Raw genomic sequence first — 3,115 nt, forward strand, 5'->3', positions numbered from 1 at the left:
AAGATTCAGAAAAGTGTAATTATTGCTAGGATTTAAATTTTGGTAGGCAGAAGAATCATCTTCTTGTATCTGAAGTGTTTAACAGAAACGTCACTCAAAAATTGCCTTATTGACATTTCATTCATGTCAGCTACGAAGTTCTTTTAAAAAAAATTTGACAGAAACTTCCCTCCACCACTGCTTCTGAACATTCATTCATTGTTCTGTCATATACTTCCTGGTGTCTGACTATGAAGGAAGATGTGTAGATGTGAACTTGATACATCCTGTGTGAGCTCCCCCACACCACCACCACATTCACTGTCCTGCATTATCTACCAAAAGTGGCAGCCCACACTTTCCCCCTATTTAAAAGTTGATTTTCCATTTATTTTGAATGCAGCTATCTTGCTGAAGAGCATTTCTGCAAAAAAGAAGCTGTTTGAAAAATAAAATTACTGAGAATGTGCCTTCAACAACAATAGAGCAGGCTGCATTCTTTCATGTGGGCTGATGGAAACACGATGGAAGTAGGAGGTGTGGTAATAAATGGTACCCAGTAAATGCCAACATACTTGTGAAAAACAAACAAACCACTGACACCATGTGCTTCAGTACATCTGCAGTCAGGTAACAAGAAATTTTATATTGGATTTTCTTCCCTTATTGAATTATCTATGAATCAGGAAAATTTGAATTTTGTGGAGGCTGGGGGAGTGCAGGCTGCTGGTTGGATGAGGAAGACTTTATGTTGATGCTGGGAAAGAGGTCATGAGTCACAAGCAGCTACAAATCCATATTAAACTCCAGCGTTGCTGAGCACTTAGTAAAATCCAATTGTGTATCTGTGCTCTGCTTTTCTTCAAACTTTTGAATTTCTCCTTTGCAGAAAAAGAGGAACTGATCCAAGTTCAAAGCAAGATGGCTGCCCCCCCTTCTGCCCTGTCCCATAAGTGCTTCATTTCTCTCCAAACCACAAACTCCTCCCCCCTCCATGTCACAGAAGGAAAAGGAAACAGTTGGCTTAGGGGGAAAAACTAAAGGAGGGTTCCTGATAAGGGAGGTGTGGCGTTTGCCTCCTAGGTGGGTCATTAGGAAAGGGTTAAATGAGTGAGAATGTGATTGGCCAGTGGGAATGCAAGGGGGGAGTAAAAGTTAGAGTGGGAGGTTTTGAAAGTCAGTTGAGGTTTGGGAGTTGAAGAAGGAAGAGGGAGGATTAGGTGTGGGTTGGTAGAGTTGTATTGTGAGAGAGTGAGAGGAATTGTCAGGTGGAGTCAGATAGATAGTTGGGAATAAACAGTTTGAAGTTGTTAGGAACTAAGATTTAAGAAACTGCCAAGAAAAATTAACAGTAACCATAAGCTTGTTCCTGCATTTAAAAATAGACTTGATTATTTGTTAATGTTAACAACTGACTTGACTCCATGTGTCCCCGTGAGATACGGGGTGGTGGCAGCAGAAAAAGCAATTGCAGTGGTTGCACAGGGTCAATAGACCGTCAAACGTCCAAGGGCCCTGTGTGATTGCCACAGGAGGCAAGAGAAGGAGATGCAGCAGCTTGAAGCTGGTTGACAGATATATACAGTACTGACACACAATGCCAGCCAAGCGAAAGCAGGAATGAACTGAGAACGGCATTGCTTTTTATGTTGAAAACAGAACATTCACAGTGTCTATATTTTCTTAATTAAGTATTCTTGTGCAAAGCTGTAAAATGTGTGCATGAAAATAATTTAACGCAGGTAGTTGTCAGGGGCTGGGCAGAGGAGGAGGAGAAGTGGGGAAGACCTCCTCCCCATCCTGAACCTTCCAGGAAAGACAGTATTGATTTACAACAGTGGTTTGCGAGAGGTCACAGCTCAGAGGAAGATGAGGGGGAAAGTTGGGAAACAATGGGAGAGGAGAAGCAGGCAGAGCCGGAGCAGCAGCTGGCTGACACATTGTCACTAGAAAGCATTCTAGACCCACCATCTCCTAGAACCCAGTGAGCCTTAAAAGTAGGAGAGCAAAGAGCTCAAAGACAGAGGGCACTTAGTGGCACCCATAGAAGAGGTGATGATGATGATGACAAATGAGGAAGTGGGAGAGATGGGAGGTGGAGATTCACTTGGGTCAACACCATTATCCAAGAGGCTGGGTTCTATAGCCTCTCTCTGTAAAGACTGAAATAAAAAAGAATTGTAAGAAACTTTTCCTTGTCTTTATACTTTGCTGGGCAAACAGAAGGGAGCCGCAGACAGCACCTTGACAGTGGTTGCCTGAAGAATGGCTGCAACTGTGACAAGGAGGAGTGAGAGGAGAGTCCAAGCAAAGGAGCTAATGGATTTCAACCACCACCTCCTCCACCACCACCTCCTCCTTTCCCTTTCTGTTGTATGGGGTGCCCGTGTGCATGTGCAAGAAAGAGAGGCAATACACAAGAGAGGCAATACACATGCTAGAGCAGGCGTCAGCAACCTTTTTCAGCCATGGGCCGGTCCACCATCCCTCAGACCATGTGGTGGGCCAGACTATATTTTGGAGAGAAAAAATGAACCAATTCTTATGCAGTTGGTGCATCAAACTGGCATCTAAGTTTGCGTACAATCAGAAAACTCTCCCTTTTTTTGAATTTCAATGCAGCTGGCAGCACTTCTGCAAAGAAAGAGGACTGCTTCATCCTGCCCCAGGCCTGCTATGCCCCTTCTTGGACAGAAATGAAAAGCACATCTGTTGAAAACAAGATAACCTGCATTGATTATGTGGTTCATTTTGCAACTCTGTGTGTTTATTATGCAATAAACTCAGAGGTTCTTTTATGCAGCTTCACTCATTCTAAAATAAAAGAAGAATTTAAAAAGCAAAAGATTGAGTAATAGAATCCCACCTGGGGTTCTAGGAAAATTTTGGCTTCTGGGCAGCGGGAGGGAGTTTGGGTTAGTTCAACTTTCAGACCAATGACAGGGGATTGTGTACTTTACTATTAGGAAGGAGAAAATAAAATACTTTAATGAATAAGCAGTAATTGAAGCAGTTCACAGCATACCTTGAGAAAAACTGAAACAACTGTTACCTTACAGCCTGATAAATAACTCACCATCACCATCTTGTGGACATAGCAAAGCAGGAGAATTATCTGCTAATATGAATCCACTTT

Source organism: Podarcis liolepis, assembly GCF_965112155.1.
Source record: "Podarcis liolepis genome assembly, chromosome: 9".
In the NCBI taxonomy this organism is placed as follows: domain Eukaryota; kingdom Metazoa; phylum Chordata; class Lepidosauria; order Squamata; family Lacertidae; genus Podarcis; species Podarcis liolepis.